Below are 23424 nucleotides of genomic sequence, written 5' to 3' on the forward strand. Positions count from 1 at the left end.
TGTGAAGGTTGAAGAGGAAACAAGTAAACGTGAAAAACAAAAAGCCACTGAGTGGGAACAATGTGTGATTGTGATTCAAAGTAACTTTCCGCAATCATGGCAGGGTTCTCCACATAAACAGATGAAATATAAATGTTCATCAAAAACTAGGGTTGTGCAGGGTAAAGGGTTGTTGATAGATGATTTGACATGCATCTAGACAGGTTATGATAATTAAAAAAATGAAAAATCTTAAAAACAAACAATTCAATACAGTGTGTGAAACAGAATATGATTCCATACTGTTAACGTTTGTTGATGTACACAATCTTACATTATAATAGTCATATATATAAAAGCGAAAATCTTAAGTAAAGTAAAAGTATTTCCAAATGTGTAAAATGTTAACTAGAAAAAGTAACCAACCCAACCGATGTTTAGCGTGCAACATTTTGGCCCGAGCATAGCTCTGAACACCTGAGGTACATAAAAGGTGCAACATTTAAAAGTAAAAAAAAACTACAAACTAAAAAAGCTGAGCAGCAACCATACAAAAAAGATATGTTATATTACATATATTACTAAATTTTAGTAGTAATTTTAAAAATTACTACTTACTAGCTAATGCTAGCGCGTTGCTACTATTTACATCCATTCTCGTCTACAATCATAGTAAGCTAACAAACAATGGCTCTCACTTTCATAGACGCCCTGTAAACAGATTGATAGTCTTGCAATACCTGCTACATGTATCTATAATCTGTTAATTTAAAAATATATGGCTGATTTTTCTTGATCAAGGAGGTTGCAACCGACGCTTGTCAAACGGAATAAAAGAGCTGCTCATGCTAAGCATTAGCATAACATGCACCTGGCGGGAAAGCACAAAGTAGAAATAGGTAAAAACCTAACTGCTCAAATGCCAGCAGTACTAACATGCCAACAATTAGCATGGGATCACATCACAGAACACTATCATAAAAGGTTAACATGCTAGAATTGCTAACACAATAACTATTAGCATGCTAGCACAATTAGCTTAACACACAGCAAAAGGGCAGGGGTCACTACACATACTGTAACACTATCATCCAAGGTGCTGCCCACTGTATTAGTTATATGAAGGCCTATCTTTAGAATTCAAGTTCAAAGAATTATAACTAACTCACTTTTCCAGTCGATAAATCAAAAATAGACGTACCCTGGGACAGAATTAAGTACAATCAGTGTCATCCCAGACGGACATTGGAATACATTACACAATGGCATTAGCTGTTGCTTGGCAACAGTGCAAAAGCAGCTTGTTAGTTAAAGACACCGGGATTCATGTAAGCTTTTGGCTTTTTTTTCTTCCCAAAACGGACAGATGGACTCATGCTACAGTCTGACAACATTACCCACTCTCTATCGGACTGTGATCTATTCATAACCCAATGAGGCTCATTTGGTCGTTCATTCACACATTCCAAACAGTTCTTTTTTTTTTTTTTTTTACAGACCTGGGGCCTTACTTATAAAACTGTTCATGCTTTATCAAATGCACTTCTGCTACGTTGGGACTGTTTTGCATTTCCAAAGCATTTGACACTGTTGATCACGCCCTGATGCTGAATGCACTAAACCGTATTGGCCTTTCTAACCATGCAGCTTCCTGGGTCAAAAACTATCTGGAGGGCAGATCGTAGTGTGTTCAAATGGCTGGTTCTTCCTCTTCTTATTTGGAAGTCTGAAAAGGTGTGCCCCAGGGTTCGATCTTAGGACCTATTTTATTTTCTTAACATGTCAAACACTTCTTACCATCTTTATGCAGATGACACTGTAATTTATTGTTGTTCTAACTCTCTTATTCAGGCTTTTGAGTACATGCAATCTGCTTTTAGGCTGCAAAAACTCAAATTGGTTTTAAAAGGCAAATAAATGCAAACTGATGTTCTTATACAAGAGTGATTTTTCGGGGAAACTCCCTGAATCCATTACTTCAAAGGGTGTTCCCATTGAGGCAGTGCCCGATTTCAAATATTTGGGTTTTCTTATTGACTGTGAGCTCTCATTTAAGGCTCACATTGCCAAACTTGTTCCAAAACTCATGATGAAAGTAGGGTTATTTTTTTCAAAATAAGTCCTGCTTTTCACTCAGGGTAAAATGCTTGTATCCGCAACTTTTTTACCATTACTGGGTTATGGGGATGCTCTTTGCATGTCTGCTTCAGGTAAATGCTTACAGTCTTTGAATGTTGTCCATCACTTTGCTTTGAGGTTCATTACGGATTGTAGTCATCTTACCCATCATTGTGAACTCTATGCTTTGTCTGGTTGGCCTTACTTGAGTGTATATGCACTGGATGATTTTCATCTACAAGGCTCTTCTTGGACTAGTTCCTTCTTATCTTTGTTCTCTTCTTCAAAGAACTGGAAGCCCTGATGCATAATGCTCTCAAGGCATCATTCGTCTGTTTGTCCCTCGTGTCAGGACTGAATTGGGTAAAAAAAAAAAAAGTGTTTAGCTTTGCTGCTCCCTCTGCATTGAATGCTCTACAGACAGACTTTAATTACTGGAACTTCATTGGTCTGTATTTGGCTACAAGAATAACAGAATATGAAACTCCTGAGTTTGGGTGTTTCATTTTGTGAGCATGTTCACCTTATAATACGTAAGAGATAAAAAAAAATAAAAAAAAAAATCATGATGTTTCCCGTGCTCCTTTGTAAGCAAGCACTAAATTTTAAGATGATATACTTAGGATATGTAATATTTCACTATATTGAGAAACACAGGCGTTACGGCGTGCAATGTAGTCACCTGTGGTTGCTGTTTCAGGCATCTGAAATGTGCATGACAGCCAGTGAATGTTTTATGCGAAGAGAGTTTTTTATTAAAACTACAGAGTGGGGGAAGTGTGTGCTTTTTTTTTATATGTATATATGTCTACATGTGGACATTTACTGTGCTTTTTATATCAACATTCATCTGTACACCACCATATTCTAACACTGATCTGCAATGTTTCCATTGACCTGTATCTGAACTAAACTAGAAACTAAAACAGAACTACTGCCTGGTGCTTGTGTTCTGCCTTAAGACATTGTAAGAAATGTAGTTGTACGATCTTAAGTTTAATAAATCAAGGCAGCTTGCAGAGTTATTCTCTTTTGATTTGCTGTTGACTGGGCCATTACACTCCTACCACCTATCATCTGCCTCAGTTTCACCAGACTGATTCCAAGCAAGTCTACAGCTGCCCTGAGGGCACGCTGCAGGGACCCCCATCATCGCACAGCATATGTTTCCGTGGTACGAAGGTACAATGTACTAAACAGTTACTAGAACACAAATGAGACACTGACAAATGGGAGCATCATCCAAGTCAAACTCCCTGGCATCGGGCGGGCAGAGGAGCGTAAAACAGCCTGGAGTTGATACTTTGATAAAAGAGAACATGAATGAAGGAGAAACCTGTGTGAGGAACAATGAAAATTGTGTTGTTTCAACTTAATTTTTTTTTTTTTAATATGTAAATTTAACTCTTGCTTGCAATAAGACATGCTGATTAATTTTTTTTTTTTTGTATTTGTGGAATTAGTAAACTACATACTGGACAAACACACATAACTATATTACCAATAATGTGTATTGATTACTGCTAATTACTACTTACAAGTAATTACGCTTTCTTGGAACAAAGACAAGGTCTTAAAAATACAAAAAAAATAAAAAGGAAATATACTTTGGAAACCAACAAGAACAGCAAAACAAAAAGATAAAAAGAACAAAAAGAATTTGTAAAAAGTCAATATTAACATAATTACATCAAGCAACTGAATTCTGAAGCTGAACGGAAATGTACAATAAACATTGGAATATTCTAGAAACATATTGAAACCTATTCACTGACTAACGATCGAACCAGCAACCATAACTTTGTGAGATGACCACATTACAACCTGTTCCAAAGAATAAGTGGAACATGTTTTAAGCAGACTACAAATGACGTAATGTGAAATGTTGGGAGGTATAAAGATACAGAATGAATGTTAAAATGTATAAATAAAGTCAATAATTACAGCGTGATCGAACATCAAACCAGCAACCATCAGCTTGGGAGACTATCACTCATAACCTGAGTCATAGAATAAGTGGAATTAATTTTTAATAGACTAAATACAACATAATTTGAAATGTTGGACTGTAAAAATGTAGAAAGAATGAAACAGCCACTCTACCTCCTGAGCCATCTCATCCACAATATTATGGTAATGGAAAATATAATCATTCATTTTAATATGAAAGTGAAATTACAATAAATGGGGGTCCTTACAGATAGCCATCGTGTCCTGAATGAGCTGAACATTTTGATATTGGATTTGCTTGAATTGATTGAAAATGTGTGAGGAGTTAGCAGACAAAAAAATGAGGTGGAATTTTAAGAAATAAAAGGAATAAATACTGAAGTTGAAAATGGTGTAGAATTTAAAACAAATAATTATCATTTATTTTATCAGTCCGGGGTGTACCCCGCCTCTTGCCCAAAGACATGTGGGATAGGCTCCAGCATACCCATGACCCCAGTGAGGATAAGCGGTATAGAAAATGGATGGATGGATTATTGAACACATAATTCTGCCTAAATTGGCCAAGTAAATTATTGATAGTAAAATGATAATTTAATATTGACAATATTTTATGAGTACATATCTGCAGCCGCCATGTTAAGCATTTTAAATGATTGGGAAAAAAACTGTCCCTGATAAATCTTAGGATTAGTTGATAAATATAGATTTAAATGTGCTGGTTAGCAGTTCATCAAAAGTGCGAATGTTCAACATAAAAAAAGCTTCTTACAGCTGTCAAGTATTGGTTATGTTATTTAAAAGATCAAAACTTTAAGTGAGCATTAATGAAATAACTTATGAACTACAAAACTTGTAAATAAGCTCGGCCCAAAACAATTATTCAAGTAGACAAAGCGTTCTTTGGAGACCAACAACAGAACAGTCGCTTCATTAATATGTATGCCATTACCTTGGCAGTGATGCATTTCATTGAGGATTGCGTTATGGAGGAAAAGTGAGGAGGTGCTCAGATGGTCTCAGTGGGCCATCAGATAATCCGTTGGCCATGCATGATAGCAAATACATGGAGATGACAGCAAACATACGGCCAAAGCAGGCTAATTCTATCTTGTCCAGGAAAGAAACAGCTAAAACTAAAATAATTAGTTCAATGATTATGCAATGTCCCGTGCAAGGCAACGCACTCGTCCATTGCAATGGACCAGTCGTTCTTTGGATCCTAAACATATTCGGAAAAATAAATGCATTACTACACTATTGACGTGACTTCCTGCACACTAACCAACAGACCTGCCAACAGGCCCACATTTTCACCCTTGAACATACATGTGCTCATCGTCATTCTCCAGGCACAAACCCCTGCGGCCCCCAGCCCTGAGCCCACTCCCGGAGGTGCCAGTGTGCGCCACACCGACTCACCATGCAAACTAGAAGCGTTATGTCACGTGCACCTTCAAGAAATAGTAAATGGTAGATATTACCTACTGTAGGTTCCTCGCCGAGACCAGCGGATCTTGGACTCTAAAAGGTTACAAAGCAGCAACCATGGAAATTGGTGATATACTGAATAGAATGGCAGTGTAAATCAGAATTTTAAAAAGTGGTCAAATCTGTGAAAAGGTTGATTTGACATCTACTCAAGTATCACTGAGAGAACTGTAGTTAAATTGGCATACAGAATTTTGACAGTCTCTTCAAATGCAGTATTATTATTGTTATTGTATTGTATATGGTGTAAGTGTTGGACAACTACACCAAACAAATCATAACCTGAAAGACAATTATATTATTAATTCTAACAATTTATCAACTCAACTTGACATGTTTTACATCAATGTTTAATATATATATATTTTTTTATAGTTTTTAGTATGTTTGTATACAGTAATCCTTTTTTTATCAGGGTAAATTCCAGACTTGACTGTGATTAGTTAATTTCTGCAAAGTAGGATACTAAAAATTCTAAATCCGTTGTATTGCATACATTACATATATTATGAAAGTCCACTAGACATGAAATAACACACTTATAGTCACTGTTGCATTTGTTTTACCCAATATAGTAGATATAATCATAAAATTAGCATTTTTGACATAAAATGTGTGCATGTCGCTTGCCTGTTTTTGTGTTACGGCCCGAAACAGCTGTCCATGTTATCATGATTGTTACTACATTATTATTGAGATCATTTAAACCTGCAATAAAAGTATATCTATATATATATATATATATATATATACACACACACCGTGTATATATTCCATAGTCTTGTTATACAAGGTTGAAATGTGTTGTGTTTGCAGGTTTATGTGAAATTGCGATATGATTGCAGCCAAACAGGGTACTAGCATCCAAGATTAATGGCACAAAATAGACAATAAACTTAAACTTATCCAGACCCTTATCTTTTTTACCGAGGATGCACTCTGCAAATTCATTGTACGGCTTAACTGAATTATATCAGCGAGGAAAAATGTGTTTTGCAAGTAACATTTTTGGTTTTAAAATGTTCCCCTTATGGCATTCCATTGTGTTGGCAAATACCAGAGCTGCAAATGCATGACCAGTGTTGCTAATATCATTTGTTAAAATCAGTGTCTCCTCCTGTTTTTCAGCTCGTCACATTGTTCCTTAGACCATACAACTTAAGTGTCACATTGCCCTCCATCTGACCCTCTACTGCCACTGTATGGCTCATAAACCGCAATGTGTTTCACCCCTCCCCATCAAGTATCCCCCATCCTGCACCTCCATGGGTGCAGCGCTGGCCTTAGCCACTCGAACACAACTGACCAAACTCAATTACATGTCCCATTTATCTCTGCTGGGGATGTTTGGCCCCGTGGCACCAGTGTAAATCTCTGGTCCCAGTCAATAATCTATTCTCCAACTCATCCAAGAGCCCCTATTGTTATTAGACATCCGTTTGGCAGTTGAACGATGAGCAGTGGGCGGGCAGAGTGGGTGGGAAAATAGAATAGAGAGAAAGTGGAGTGGTAGGAGGGATGGGAGAGTGTGAGGCCAGAAGCCATCCATCTACCAAATGACTTCACAGTTCATTGTAGGTTGTAATGCATCCCAAGCATCACACATAGCCAGCATTAAGCCATAGCAGTGGGGTAGCAAAGGTCACGCTAGGGCCCCCCAAAACAAATCTCATTGGCATTCTCCGGTCAGCAACATAGACGGATATAAAACATGGCCAGACTGCTGGTGGAATACTTTCAAGAAAACATCGAGAAAAACATATTTTCACTTGATATTAAGGGTTGCGGGCACCAAAAGTCAAGACTACTTGTGGGACATCTCCTGTATTAAGAACAAACTTTCAAACTTTTGTTCCGCAAGACACACCAATAGTGATTCTGTCATTGGGGATGCACCTTCATAATGCAACAAATAACTCAAATCAGATGTCAAACTAAATCTGCCATATTGGATAGATAAACACAGCACATATAGAGGCATTGGCCGCTGTTGTGCTTTCCCCACATATTCAAGTAAAAGTGATCTAATTAAACTGTGAGAGGGCATGTTCATCCTGTTGTTGAGAGTCCACTGGTGATGGATGGGATAATGAGTTTCCTGAAGAGCAGCAGACTGGGATAATGAGTTTTATCCAGGAGAGGCTCAGGGGGTACTCGAGGGGAGCTCCTGCAGCCCGAGCTTGGTGACAAACAAGTCAAGACACTCAGTCAAGTATGACTGCTATTTGAGGAACACGGCATTGGATTTTGCGCGACTGCCTGGTCGGAGTGAAAAATTCCACGCTGCTTGACACGGCAATATGTTAACGTACAATATGTGCATGGTTGTGAGGGACGTCCTCTGGTATGATGCCGAGACATACTGAAGGATTGTTCATTTTTGGTGTCAATGGCACGTCTGTTAAACTCCTATACAGAGTTTGCTGTGCATTATCCTTTCAGATGGTTACATTTCTCTTACATATAGAGTTCAAGTACATTTTATTTGGGAATTGCTGTTTTTGTGTACTAGAGGAGAAAGATCCATAGCTATTCTTGCACTATCTGGAAAAAACTTGGTCTACAAGTACTAATGTATTAATTACTATGTACTATGTATTTGGATCAAATCAGTATGCAGCTTTACTGTACAGATTCCCCACTCGGTATACATTTCAAGTAAGGGACATCATGTCACATTTAAAAAGAAAATCATTATGATCTGAAGTTTCTTCTTTTTATATAAATATATAAAAAAAAACATGTCCCGAGTTTAATTATAAAATATTATCAAGATTGAATTTGATCTTTTCCTGTTTAAATTTCCTGTTTAATAATATTCTTTCAACGCATGCTCAGATATGACGTAACACGCAGCTCGAGACGTTCTTCACTTTTAAAAATGGAGGTGAGCGATCGGCACTGGACTGCTGCAGAAAGTTTGTTTTTGATCCAAACTAAATTACAAGATTGGACGAACGAAAAACTGGAAATAAGTTGTAGTTATTCCAACAAGGTAAAGAAAAAGCAGGTATCATGTGATGTTGATGTTTACGTTTTACTGTGCATGTCCCATTGAATATTCTGTTTGATTACAGCGGCGCATGTAGACAAGAGATTGGAATATTCCTATATATATTATTTGGGTCTATGTATGCGTGGCTATTGTTTTCGGAAAGGTCATTCTGAAAAATTCCTTTCGGAAAAAGGAAAAACTCGTCATGTTAAAGTGGCTAGGGAAGTATTCCGATTAAATAACTTTATTTTCCAAAGACACAAAACAGTGTGAGTGTAAATAGTACTCTCAGACTTTCCAACATTCAAAACAATTCAGCATTTATTGACAATGAAATATAATGATTCAAATGAACACAATAAAAAAAAAAACCTAATAAATTGGGAAAAGCATGCATGGAGCGACCTAATGAAGCGGCCTCTTCGACATCGCCACGAGCGATTCAGTGTGATACAATAAAGCAAAGCCAGCAGCTTTACAGTGGTCATAAAGGGACAATGAAAAGGCTTCTTACTGGCGCTGGCAGCTGCTGCTGGTTCCAGCATGTGCAAGTTACAGACAGGCACGGGGAAAAAAAAAAAGGCAGAAAACTCTCTGAACTTGTTTACTTAACTCCGAAACTGAAATAAAGACGAAATAGAGAAGCCGGAACTTCAGTTAGTGTATGCCCCGGGTTGTGTTATTCAGTTCATGTATAATAGGACATGAGTCTTGGTCAAATTATTAATACACTGTGTGATTGTATTGGATTTTTTATGTATTTTCATCACAAAACAATCGTAGCCTATTAGCTCGATAATACATGGAAACGGGAAGCAGAAGTCAATTCTGTCACCAGTCTATGATGCCATCAGCAGTCGACTCTGTAGTTCTTTGCTTTTTTTTTTTCCTTTGACATTTTTGGCTATCTGGGATGGATTAGTTATATTTACAAAAAATTGTTAACTATAATGATGAAAATGGTAATATTAATGATGATCATAATGATGGTAATAATGATAAAGATTAGATTAGATTAGATAAAGATTATAACAATAATGATAATAATAATAATAACAGGGGAAAACAAGACAGTGGCATGAACATGATTATATCTTGCAAAAAAGGGGTAGGCATTTATAAGTTTTTGCTTCAGCCTACTCCTTTTGGGCTTATCAGATAGTTGAATACAAATGTAAATAATGGAAAGTTATATTTTGAAGTTATATTTTGATTGATGTGGGAAATGCACTGTAACGTTTCATATATTTGCCCAAATAAAGGGAAAAAAATATATATATATTTTTTTTTTATTGGAAAAATGTATTCTGTTTGAGTATGTTTTGGTTTCAGTTGGACGTTCTGTAACAAATTAATGGCGCCAGGTTCCGCTGTAAATAGATGGCATACTGTCACGACAGTACATATAGTGCAATGTTAATTGTATTAAAGAATCCTAACCAGAGAAGTGCTGTAATATGTTTAAAATAAACTATGAGATATTTAAAATGCAAGTTTCCCTTTATTGCCCTTCCACCCCAACAGTGAAATCCAATATCAATATAATGTGATTATGAGGCCTATAATCGAAAAACTAAATTGCACTTTTTAAAATATCACAATATATTAACTATGTTCATCTGTTGATATTAAATTTAACACATACACACAGTTATGAAAAGTAATAATTCAGATTGAGCTGCCGACACAAAGCAGGCCAACTTAGCAGCCACTATAACCGGCGACACAATGACCTGTGTTTAAGTTTATTGGACAGCGGCCACCGCGCCTCATGTAAACATTAAGTGGAAAAGCGTTTGTTCATAAATGCATCCTGACGTACCTTATGAAAAAGTAATATGTTGGCAAAAATGACATAAAGAGGATACAGCAGCCGCGAGCAAGCTGTATATAACATAATAAATAACAACACTGGTTTGGCAAGCAAAACTAAATTTAATATTCATTAAAAAAAATCATCCAAAAAAAAATCATAATACAACCATGATGAGACTAAACTGATCCTTTTCAACAAACAGTGCAACTAAATAAAAGCACTATAATCACATTGATGTATTGAGATCACAGAATGCCTTAATTGCTTTCAGTCCCCTCATATGATTCATAAAGCGCATAATGTGCCAATATATAACACAAGTCCTCCACTTCAAAAAAAAGCAAGGCATGAAACTCAATCTTCAAAAGATTTCAGGTGTTGTGTTCACAACTAGTTATAATTGCGCTAATTTATGCATTCATTATGCTGACTTTAATACCAAAATACACATTTACTCTTCATGCTTCTGTATACAGTGTCTGTCACTGAACAATACAAGAATAATGTTTTGCGGTATTGATTAATTTGTGTCTTGATTGATAATGCTACGGGGATTCCATGCCTTGTTCAAGGGCACCTAAACACATATACAAAAATTAGTTGCCATTTCCATTTGACGCCAAAGTTAACACACTCTACTTTGTGGTAATTCAAGAAGAGGAACAATAATGAAGATTTTCTTTGTCAGTGCCCCGCTTCATTTATTCCTGAACACATTATTTACATAGTAGTGTTTCAACTACCTTGGTTTTTATTATTAATTTGTATGAAAAACAAGGTTATGTTTTCCCGTAGGTAATAATGTAAATACAATGAATGCATTCCATGCACTCATAAATAATTGGTTTGGTCACTAGATTTTGTGGAACGATGTAGTACAGGTGCCCAATTTTCTGGCTGATCACAGAGCCTTATCTGCCAATTCTGATTTATTTTTTTAAATAATTAAATTAATTTTAAAAATACATCTTCAGTGTTCCAATCTTAGAAAAAACTTGAACAATACTTGTGGAGCATTCAAAACTTGTTGTTTTAACTGCATGTGAAGTTTTCTGTACTGTTCTCACACAGGGGGTATGCTGGAGCCTATCCCAGCTGACTTCTGGAGTGAGGCGGGGTACACCCTGGACTGGTCGCCAGCCAATCACAGGGCACATATAGACAAACAACCATTCACACTCACATTCATACCTATGGACAATTTGGAGTGGCTAATTAACCTAGCATGTTTTTGGAATGTGGGAGGAAACCGGAGTAAAAACACGCATGCACAGGGAGAACATGCAAATTTCACACATGCCAAGCGGATAATCGAACCTTTACAAGGGTGGATAACATTGGTGGATAAGATTTGTTTGTAAAAATCCCCCAAAATTAACAAGATTGGCACAGATCAATTTTTCCAATATTGTACCCAAAACCGTAAGTGTACAAAAACGTGGCAACATTTTATCAAAAAGTCCTCCTAAAACAAATTCATTGGATACTGAACCCCCAGTTGCTCCTGACGCTTGCGTACCTTGTAGGTAAAAAGGGCTATACAAGTGAAGTCCCATTCAGCATTTTGTCCAAGTCCTATCAAGTCACTGTATATTAAAAGGGTCTTAGTGTTTACACGACCATTTCTAGCCTCAGTGAGACCTCCAGTTGCAAGCTGTTTGATGCATCACGCTGTCCTACTTGAAGAGCTTCAGCCTGTGTCTTATTTACTTTGATTATGTATCCAATGTCAGCCCTCAAAATATTCTCCACAAAGACAAAACAGAATAAAGGATTAAAAGGTATCTGCAGGCAAAAAAAAAAGAATTAAACAGTTTGAAAAGGAAATATATAAAAATACAGCACCTTCTGTGCAGCTCGGCATTCAGAAGACATCAGAAAGACAAAATGCTGGAGCATCGTCAATATGCCCTCAGGCCTTCGCGATGCGAGAGAACCCACAGAAAGAAACTGTGGAGACAAATCTTGAAAAGTCAAACCACTTGAAGGAGTCGGACTGGTATAAAACTAAATCTCTTGCCCTTTGAAGAAAAATGTGCAGATTGAGAGGACAATTTGTTTTAACTTTAACTCTTTACTTGCAACATATAGACTGGATAATGATGCTGTGTTTTTGCCTATTTGAGAGGTTAAACCGTGACAAGAGTGATGAATCATAAGATAAAATTAACCATTCATTTTCTATGCTGCTTATCCTCATTGAGGTCACAAGGGTATGCTGGAGCCTAACCCAGCAGACATTGGGCGAGAGGCGGGGTACACCCTGGAGTGGTCAAAGATAAAATCTGAATAAACAAAATAATTGTGGCAATGGCGTGAACAGAGTAAGTTCTCGTCAGTCATACAGTCGCTTTGTCTCTGTGGGGGGTAGACGGGGCAAGTAGCATACGCACACATACAGACTGCAGGAGCAATGAAAAAAAAAAATTGGGCGTCGGAATATTCCCCTACAAAATACCTCTAACAAAGTTGCATCATTTAATGTATAATCTAATTTTCATATTATGATGTCAAAAATGGTCAGATCCCTTTCTCCATCACTGCTCATACAAGCTTCAGGTGTGCAATGGGCCCAAAACGATTGGCTTTGTGTAGGCTACGGTCTGCACAATGACACCATTCTTAATCCACACTTTATCCTAGTCTCGTTTTCCTATCCTAAAGGCTTTCCATATTCTCACACATTGTACATCCCATCTTCTCCGACTCTACCTCGGTCCATCTGTCTGTACAGTGCCCTTTTTCCTCACTATGGGAATGTTAATGGGATCTTAGCAAAAGTCTGATTAAAAGGACACTTCCTCCTTGGAGACCACACAACAGTTTCCCTTTCCCCACCCCACTCCCTTTCTGTTCCTCAGAGCGTCAGAAACCTTGAGTATGGAACAGAAGGGTCTGATATCACGCTCAGAGTAAAAAGCTAATTAAATTAAGCCTCCCTTAATAAAAGAGGAAGTGAATTGAAGCTTTTATCCCAACTCTGCCATCAAAGGAAGAGGGAAAAAAAATGGCAGCACAAAAGAAAACACACAACCTGGAGATATGAATTTCTTCCTGTTACGTTACATCCATGCATCCCGCTCAGCTATGCTCAACCTCATGCATAAAAGGGAGAATCAAAGGGTCCCTGAAGACAAGAAGTCAGAAAAACATTTATCATTTGTGGTCAGATTTAAAATAATATCTGGGTCTGGTTCAAATCGACTGTGTGACAGAGTTTAACTAAAAAGATAAAACACAATGAGTGAATTCAAGAAACAATACAAGCAGTTGATGTTTGCAAAATACAAGGATGAAGAGTCCTTGAACCAGTCATGATGTGCTATATATATCACTATATTGACACTTACTATGGTACACATTATATCATTGGATGGTCATATCACCTCGTACTTTGGTATAAAAAAAAAAACCTTAAACTGTATTATGGAAAGCAGGAAGTGAACAAATGTAACAGTTACTGATTGTAAAAGAACCAGATGGAGGGGTAGGATTTAATAAGCTTTGCTTCTTCCTACTCCTTTTGGACATGTGGAACTGGGAACTGATTATGTGATGCATTCAATTGTAATCTGATGCATGTTCAAATGAAATAAAACCATTACCAAAACTATAAAATGCCTCGTGCGTGAAGGCTGACAATGGAGTTTAAATGCCAAATGAATAAATCAATTAAGGCCTGACAGAACACTAGATTGTCACAGAATAACAATAAATACAATATGAAACTCAAATAATGTGAATCAATATAACTGTGGAAAAACACTTCAATATACTTCACTGTGTACCTTATGGACGAGCAGTATTGCAATACGTTCTGCACGTTTCATTTTGCATGCCTGTCCGGGTTGGTGAAAAGACCTTCCCATGACGCATTATCCACACTGTACATATTTCAAGCGAGGGGCGGACAAAAAGGCGAGTCATTCGGTGATAGAAAGTATAAGAGAGTGAATATCCAGGCCAAGCCCCCAGCCTCCTGGCCCCAACATCGAGGTGTGGTGCACCTGTTTTTGAACACTTCCCTTCCGTAAAAAGGGACAAGAGGTAAAGGATACAGTATTAGATTGTTCAGCAGAGATAAGATCGGGTCTGCATACGGCACCTATTCATGTGGGACTTCAGGTAAGGAAGTTTACTAAGAATAAATAAATTCTTTAAAGTTGTACTTGCAGCACCCGTTGCACCCCCACGTCAAAGTGCAGCAATAAATAAACAAATAAAGAACTGTCAATTTGCCCTTTATTCATCAGCCCACTCCAGGTACTTCTGCTGACCAGCCCATCCCCTTTTAAAAACATACGTTTATAAGTTTTAACAGGGTTAACTCGACGAAACTACAGTTACATTTTCAATATAGAGTCATCCCTCCTTTATAGCACTTAATTGGTGCCAGACCCAACCTCGATAAATACATTTTTGCCTTATATGATTCAAATTCAAGGTTAAAAAATGTAATATTTTAGTAATCAGAGCAAAGAAAACCTGCTTATAATACCGCTATAGTCACCCCTATTCTTTGTTTACTTCACATTGTGCAGTTCTTATGGTTCGGGGACTCGAGACAGCTACTAGCTGGCAAAATTAACCAGTTTAACCAGCATTAAATATATTTCTTTTAAACTTAAACCGAAAACTTCCACAAGAAATGGGAGAACTTTTTTTCCATCGTATTTTTTTTTTTTAGACCAGAATACTACATATCATTTGTATATGTGTTTAATAATAGATCATAGTCCACCACAAAACAGCAATCAGTTATTATTTCATTTAAAAAAAAAAAAGTAGTACAGCCGACGATGATCACATCACAATATTGTGGATATTGCGATTATTGACGACTGTATTTAAAATAACTGGTAATATGGAATAAAAATGATATCACATTCCGTAGCTGTTCGACAGTCATTTGATCACCATTATCTTAAAATAAGCATCATAACTCGAGATTTTTTGGGCGGGTCTTTACTGCATCTCACCAGGTCACTAATGTGTGTGTGTGTGACAGAGAAAAAAGGTTGCACTCACTTGGGCAGAATTTCCCTGGTTTGCATGTATACATATACAGACCCAGATAAAAGATGCACATCTTACTGTATATTTGTCTTCATATGATATTTTACCTCATGTTCATTTCATTCCAATAAAATTCCAGTTGGGAATTTTTGTCAGAGTTGACGTCACAGGCGACGGTTGGCGTACTTGCCTCAGCATTTCACAATCGAGGACTGCAGACTGAACATAATGAAGCTGGAGACCTAGTTAAAATCCTTTTATCTTTATGGCCAGCGGGGGTCTCCTATTTAGGATGTCAGTGGCCTGAAGGGTGGATAAAACAACTTAGTTAAAAAAATTCCAACACATTCAGTTTGATAAAAGAGGACGTGTTCCTCTCTCGCACATTTTCACATTCTACTTTCATAGTCTGAATATTTTCTGCGAAGCAAAAGTCTTTAGTCAGGGTCCATCATTTTCTCCTTCAACAGGAGCACAGAGGAGAGGTCAAAGGGATTATCATAAATTTACATGATCAAAAGTATTGCTTATATGTGCTTAAAATTCATTCCGATGAGAGAGGTTGGAAACGTGGCCGGGGCTGACACGTCTGGTCGGAGAGTAACCACCAGTTTGATGCCCATTTAATGAACAATCTAGTGTGGGTGGAATTTCCATGAGTCAGTTCCTAGTGAATGTCCACAGCTTGTGTGGGGTCTGTGGTCATATCACGCTGTGGAACGTGCCACTCTTGATTTGGTTCAAGAGGCCAACGATGGAGAATGATAGAGAAGCTGCGGGAAGGCAGGGGATAAAAAAAAAAAAGTGAGGAAGAGTTCCTTCTCTCATCCTCATTATGTAAACGAGGTGCATGACTGTTCAGTGGGTCCCTTGAGAGTTAATTACCAGTGGCTTCTCAGCCTAATTGGCTGAAACTAAAGAATTTACCATTTCTTATTCCTAGGCTCACTCGTCCCAGTCCATTCTCTCCCTCTCTTGCACAAACACATGATGCCTTTTTTCACCCTCCAGCCTGTTTTCTTGTTTTCTCCCTCGTCTGCGTCGTCCCTCCAGCTTCGCTTCACGCCAATCCAAAAATCTGGCAGTAATGCTTAATTTGAGCATCTGTTCCAGCTGGCAGAGAGTGACCGCATTTTTACATTGCTAATTCCAGTTATTTGGCCAGATTAATTACTGCTGGATAAGAAGAAGAGTTGCCCGTCACTTAGAAGCAAAAAAAAAAAAAATAAGAGTTAGTGAGAGCTGGCATATCATGTACTTTTTAAATGGATGCAAATTACATTCAAAAAGGCATGCAGGGGTAATAAGTTGGACGTAGGAATTAAAAGCTGACAACGCAATAATGCTTTGATTTACCATGCTACCTTTTGATAGTGAGTGCACACCAAAAGATGAGTTGGAAACATGTACCAGGGGCTGAATCCTGCACTACAATGTACCCACAAACATGGTCTCATTTATTGTACAATATAGTGTGTAACAAACTTATTCACCCTAATGTATGTCGACTTTTGTGGTATTAATAAAAGATGTGTACAGTTACATTATTGCATTTGATTAGCCATTCATTCATTTTCTACCATGTATCCTCACAAGGGTCGCGGGGGATGCTGGAGCCTATCCCAGCTGTCTTCTGGGCGAGAGGCAGGGTACACTCTGGACTGGTGGCCAGCCAATCACAGGGCACATATAGACAAACAACCATTCACACTCACATTCATACCTATGGAATGTGGGAAGAAACCGGAGTACCCGGAGAAAACCCACGCATGCACGGGGAGAACATGGAAACTCCACACAGAGTTGGCCGAGTGTGGAATTGAACTCGGGTCTCCTAGCTGTGAGGCCTACACGCTAACCACTCAGTCGCCGTGCAGCCCACATTTGATTATTCATTCATTCATTCATTTTCTACTGCTTTTTCCTCACAAAGGTCGCGGGGGATGCTGGAGCCTATCCCAGCTGTCTTCGGACGATCACAGAGCACATGTAGACAAACAACCATTCACACTCACATTCATACCTATGGACAATTTGGAATCTCCAATTAACCTAGCATGTTTTTGGAATGTGAGACGAAACCGGAGTACCTGGAGAAAACCCACGCATGCACGAGGAGAACATGGAAACTCCACACAGAGTTGGCCGAGTGTGGAATTGAACTCAGGTCTCCTAACTGTGAGGCCTACACGCTAACCACTCAGTCGCCGTGCAGCCCGCATTTGATCATATCAATATTATTTCTGGTCAGACACACAATGTCAGACTGCCTTGCTACGATTGTTGATGCCTCCAAAACAAGTCCTCCACATGCTTATCATATGTAGCCTGGGGCGTCTAGGCATGCGAGTCTGCCCTTCATCATCCCTGTTCCTCACATACGTTGTGTCCTATATTAACTCATATTTTAGCATGGAGTCAGACATTTTCTCTAGAAGCCATCTCATCAACCTTGTATGGATCGGTCTCCTTTCATGCATGTTTTATTAAATTGTACATCTCACTACTCTATATATACGTAGAACCGGTCCTGTCTTCCCCGGACACACACACCCCCAACGCAAAAACTCATGAGACTCATATCATTATATTACATTACATAAACTTGTCAGCATTAAACTCTAGGACTGGTTTCGATGAATGGAGTAATCAGTTAGAACCGAGATGGACCAAATCATTATGAGGCAAACACAACGAGTTAGTGGTTTGGACCTAAAAAAAAAAACAAAGAAAACAAGTGTGCTTTCATTGATAATTCACATGAGAGGTTGAAATCAGCCAATATTTAATTATTTTAATAAAAAAAAAAAAACAAATATCAGCGGCACGGTGGACGAGTGGTTAGCGGGCAGACCTCACAGCTAAGAGACCAGGGTTCAATTCCACCCTCGGCCATCTCTGTGTGGAGTTTGCATGTTCTCCGGTTTCCTCCCACGTTCCAAAAACATGCTAGGTTAATTGGCGACTCCAAATTGTCCATAGGTATGAATGTGAGTGTGAATGGTTGTTTGTCTATATGTGCCCTGTAATTGGCTGGCGACCAGTCCAGGGTGTACACCGCCTCTCGCCCGAAGACAGCTGGGATAGGCTCCAGCACCCCCCGTGACCCTCGTGAGGAAAAGCGGTAGAAAATGAAAGAAAAACGAATATCAAAATTGTTGGATTAATTAATTTCTATTCCTGAGATTAATTGTTGCAGCTCCATATGAAACATACTCCATCTTACACATCACTGGCCAGTGATTCTCGGCTGATTTTAGCAAGTTAAACTTGCAAAAAAAAAAAAAAAACTTCTTCCTCGCTAGAGAAACAATGTAAGCGGATCACTTAAATGCCCTGGCTGATCCTGACAGCAGACAGAAGTTTGGTTATGTACGTCCATGCGAGCATCCGACACTTGCACAAGAGGAAGATGAATGAGCCGTGTCTTCTCCGTCTGCAAATCCTGCCATTTCCTCATCCTGTGATTTCCTCCCCACAGCCCCTCCCACTGTGACAAGGGCAAGTCTATCAGGAGTTGTACTGCTGTGGTCCACCTGGGTGGTATTTACAAAACAGATGCTTACGTCCCGCTACCCACCCCCCCCACCCCCACACCCTGAAATGCTTTCATGTGATTATCAGTACTGTCAGTCAAAAAGCCTCCTGACATCCCACAAAGCTGTGATGTGGAAAACAGAAGAGCAGGGAACTTGACGGCAAAGGAAAGTGAAGGCATCAGAAAGAAACAAGTGTTTGTGTCTTCCCGTTCTTTCCCAAAATATGGACTTCACTTATTGAATTCATAAAACCGCCGACTCGTGTGAATGGATCTCCTTAAAGAAATAAAAACACCAGTAGGACATTAAAAGTAAAACAAAACAAAATAAATCCTCAATACACATATATGGAGTATTTGCATAATCCTCACGAATTGACAGCTAAAATACATTATTCCTGCCTGGAGGGGGTACGGAGTAAATCCCACTATCAGAGGTATTAATTTAACCATAATGTTTAAATGTCATTACAGTCGTGTAGGACTGTGTGACATTCTCCCGAGGAGTTATTCTCATATTTTGCATTCATTTGATGAATGTAATGTAATAATCTACAAAAAAATAGAACTACACCACTGGAACCCGAAAATACATTATTCCCACAATTAAAACACAACATTATTATCTTTGTCAAGACTTTTATTGGATATCATTAAATAGTGAAGGCCGGTTTAGTCAAGTTCATATACAGTACATTCTTACGATACGGTGGAGTACCGTAAATCTGCAATTAGGCATTTGCAACTCCACATTTTTTTCTCCGCAAAGAGGGCCTTTTTCTGCAGAAAGCACATCATTCAGTCTGTTTTGGTTTTTTTTTCCTTTTTTTTTTTAAGCTGTGGCACTGTCTGTGAAAGTTTTATTATTTTTGCTTCAAGGATCGGCAAACAGTTTATGGATCATCTTATATTATATTATAATTCATTAGTGGCATTTATGTGTTTAGTGTCTTCAATAAGGCGTATACAGTACAAATATGCGGCTTCAACCTGGACTGTGTTGCGAGTGAACAATTGCAGGAGGGTTTGGAGTGTGGAGTGTGTCAAAAATAGACGTTTTTATTGGCGTCTCAGTCACTCATGTTTTTTTTTTTTTTTTTTTTTTTTTTTACATTGGCTGGTAAGTGTAGTGAAAACAAACGTCTTGTAACAGACGTTGACCTTAGCAATTTGCTACTTCTTTCTTGAATTCCATAGCATTTTTCACAATCTCTATTAAAGTTGTGAAACTTGCAGGCATACTCAATAAAACAGACTGAAAACGTATTTGTCGAACACAGTGCTTCTCAAATAATGGGACCCCCCCCCCCACTTCCCGGGGAGGTGAGGTGAAGTGGTAGGAGGGGACTTTTAGCCTTGTAATATTATGACTTTATTCCCATTTAGAATTTTTCAAGCTAATTTGCCCAAAATTACAACTTTATTTTGTTTTGTTTGTTTCTCCTATTGTTATTTTTGAGCTAATGTATTTATTTATTTTATATTTCTACTCTGCTACTTCAATTATGTTTTTCTTCATGATATATTACAATGTTATTGTTTTAAAATTTACGACTTTTTTTTAATATTACATATAACAAAAAAATACTGCTGATTTTTTTTTTTTTTTTTTTTTCCGACATAGCCCACAAATAGCCTTGGAGCCGCATTTGGACACCCCATTATCAGTGTACCAGTGCATGGTGCACAGAGGAAGGAATATATGGAATGATACACGGGCAAACTGACAAGTTTGTTAGGCTCATTGTTTGGTCATCAGGAACTTTAGACAATGTTCAAAAACCGAGACATTTTTGGAAAAAAAATTCTGTTGAAAATTGAAAAAAAAACCTACTAAAAGCGTGGTGTACAAAAACCAAACACCAGTTGAAAATATTTTCTATATTCTGTGAATATAAGCCCGGCGTTACTGAAACCAAAACAAGCCCCTACACACTGCCACATTATTTGCTGTTCGGGGTTTGAACTGCATTATTTTTATTTTTTTTTGTACTTCTCTAAATCATTAGCTTGTGTCACCGGAGCAAAGAAGCAGGGAGTGGGACCACAAATGTCCGAGGCTGTCTCCCTAGCTTTGATCTTTTGTTGTGTTTATGCCATTAGCGTGGATAGATGCATATAGGGCCGTCTGCCAGGGGGTTGTTAGATCTGACTAACAAGGCTGGCTCAGGTAGGCCTAATAGAATATTTTCACTGCTTATCTGTATCCACTTCAAACGGCGCAAAATGAATGGAAAACATTCCGGGTATGACTTGGAGGATTGAAGAGTAAGTACGGCTTCGGCTGGGCTACAAATTCCAACAACTACACTGCAGCAGATCAAAGTTAATTCCCCTCTTAATTAAGCTGAAAATTGGATGCAAGCAGGCAGGGACTAGTTTGTTTTCTTTTGAGCCAGAAAACCTTGCATGTCCATTAGTAAATGTGTGCATTTTTTTTCTGCGGACAGGAAAATTTTACCTCACATCCACAAGGTACGTCATAGTTTTCCTCAAAGTATAAAAGTACATGTCGCCTTGATGGCTGAGTGAGAAAAAGAGGAGCACAACGGTGCTCCATAATGAGACTCCTTCTGCTGCTCTCCTTTTTCATGGCCGTGTCCATGTGTTGTGATGCTAATGAGCCCTCACTACCACAAACACCCTATTTAATTGTCCTCTTTGATCTACCGCTAATTCTGCTAATTAGGAGCCCAACTTTCAAAGTTAAACGTTTCCCTTCCACCTCTAACTGTGAGTGTGTGCGTGTTTGCACACATGGGAAAACACAATCAAATGGCATGAAGAAGAAAAAAAGCTACTGTGCTCTTAAGCCCATCTGTCCTTTACTTAATGACACAGTGGCCCGCCCCCCATGAAAAACTAGCTCATAGTTCATGCAATATGATGAAGCAAACATTTTCATATCATGACAGGGGCCCTCTAGTGGCTTCAATAACCAGACTGTAAAAGTAAAGGGCAAACACCTTCATCATCTCTCAAGACAAATCTTAACGGAGGAAACTGTGACACTAGAATGAAACAGATTTAGAGCAGGACAATTATTAAAAAAAAAAAAAAAAAAAAAAAAAAAAAAAAAACATTGAGCATCTTAACGGGTGTCTCCCAACCTGAGAGTTGCTGGTTCGAGCCTGTGTCCTCACTTGGGCAAGATACTGAACCCTCCAATGATGCTGCATCATCATTATCAGTGTCGAATGTGTTCAAAATGTTTAGAAAGTACTAATATAAAACACACTCAAGTCCAGTATAAAGTTTTTTTTTTTTTTTTTTCAATGAAAACACAGCACACAATGTAATTTCCTCGGAAGATGATGTTGCTGTGGCAGCTATAGTGGATTTCCTGCTGCACACCCACTCTATAAATAAGGGAAAAGCAAGTGTATTAGTATTTATTATTATTGTTTTATGATGCTTAATGACACACACTAACGTTACGCCTGTCACAACAAAACATGTTGCAGTGGTTCCACTCGGGCCCGTTTTAAATTAATTTAATTTTTATTATCATATTTAAGCGGATATATGGCAGACTTTTTGTTTCACTCGATGCATCAGCTCAAATTCGAGAGAAGCGCTGGCAATAATGAAGTGGTAGCGGCCGTACACGACACAAACAACAACAACACATTTTGCTCTGCGCCAAGTATACACTACTGCTGAAAAGTTTGGGATCACTTGCAAATTTCCTTGTTTTCCAAAGAAAAACATTTTCATGCATTTCACATCATTTTTTTTATCCATTTCACAAACAATTAAAATTAGATGATTTTGCTTTATTCGGTGTTGAGGTATTTCTTGAGGTGGAGGTCAAGGTGATGTTTGGCCGCATCAAGTATTCCACATCCAGACTCACATTTTAACTGAGCTGCAAGAATTAATTAACTAGTCACTGACTAATCGATGGTCCATCTGGGGTTTAAACCATTGGTTGGCAACCCAGTGCAGACAGCACTGATATGTACATATATCATATGTACTTTGCACAAATAATTCAATAATAATAGTTACGATAGAGTTAAGACGTTGAGACGTTTCACTACATGCAATAACATTCAAGAATCTTGGAAAATTGCTGCATTCGGGAGTACTCCGTCTATCCACGCTCGATACGCTCGTTCTATGGCACCTGGAAGAACGCCTGAGTCCTGACCTCATACCCGTCAAACACCTTTGAGATTAACAACAACTCAAAAGATAGTTAGCCTGTCCGGTCCAACATCAGTGACCTGTGACCTCCCAAATGTTCTTCTGGATGAATGGACAAGAATTCCCACAAAAAAGTCTTCCCATGAATGGAAGCTATTATAGCTGCAAAGGGGAGATCAAATCATTAAGTTTTTCCTTTTTCACTTTCTGCAGGTACACCAACCAGGGGTCACAATGCTGCAATATGCTCAGTGGAGCTTCTGCTACCAGCTAAATTAAAATGGATCACATCTAGAGAAGCTTGACATTACCGATACTGATATTCCAGATTAAACACCTTATGTTTCTTTTACTGTGGTGACACTAGATGCA

General features: G+C 38.3%; 1 protein-coding gene and 1 long non-coding RNA gene across 3 annotated transcripts in view; both read right to left on the reverse strand.

The window, feature by feature from the left end:
* The window catches only part of erbb4b (erb-b2 receptor tyrosine kinase 4b), a 276507-nt gene that overhangs the window by 220717 nt on the left and 32366 nt on the right, over window positions 1-23424 (reverse strand). The window lies entirely within an intron of this gene.
* Window positions 19949-21936, reverse strand: LOC144901551 (uncharacterized). Its single transcript, XR_013629605.1, has 2 exons — window positions 20310-21936; window positions 19949-20250 (listed from the first exon to the last, which is right to left on the reverse strand). It is a non-coding gene; the product is annotated as an uncharacterized LOC144901551 (long non-coding RNA).

Source organism: Doryrhamphus excisus, linkage group LG12 (assembly GCF_037039965.1).
Source record: "Doryrhamphus excisus strain RoL-2023G ecotype Guam linkage group LG12, RoL_Dexc_Guam_v1.1, whole genome shotgun sequence".
Classification (NCBI taxonomy): Eukaryota; Metazoa; Chordata; class Actinopteri; order Syngnathiformes; family Syngnathidae; genus Doryrhamphus; species Doryrhamphus excisus.